The sequence below is a fragment of the Sinocyclocheilus anshuiensis genome, unplaced genomic scaffold, assembly GCF_001515605.1.
Source record: "Sinocyclocheilus anshuiensis isolate Anshui unplaced genomic scaffold, SAMN03320099.WGS_v1.1 scaffold2257, whole genome shotgun sequence".
In the NCBI taxonomy this organism is placed as follows: Eukaryota; Metazoa; Chordata; class Actinopteri; order Cypriniformes; family Cyprinidae; genus Sinocyclocheilus; species Sinocyclocheilus anshuiensis.
Genome location: NW_015551137.1, coordinates 80,001 through 80,275, shown reverse-complemented (window position 1 = coordinate 80,275; position 275 = coordinate 80,001).

Genomic DNA, 275 nt, shown 5'->3' with positions numbered 1-275 from the left:
GCTGCCGAGCCATTGGCTCGTTTTTTATATATACTGCACGAACCAATGGCCGTGCAGTTTCACTGCGTGATTTAAAAAAGACGTCAGTTCAGGAGAAAAAAGGCTTTTTCCCATAGCGTCTTAAGCAGATGCAGTACTCATTCCCGTATCTCAGGGAACCAAGGTTACGTTAGTAACCGAGTATGTGTTTTGGCGTATTGATTACCATTTGTGTAACCACAGTTTTTCTACAAATACCATGGTTAAACTATGGTTAGTGTAGTAAAACCATGGTT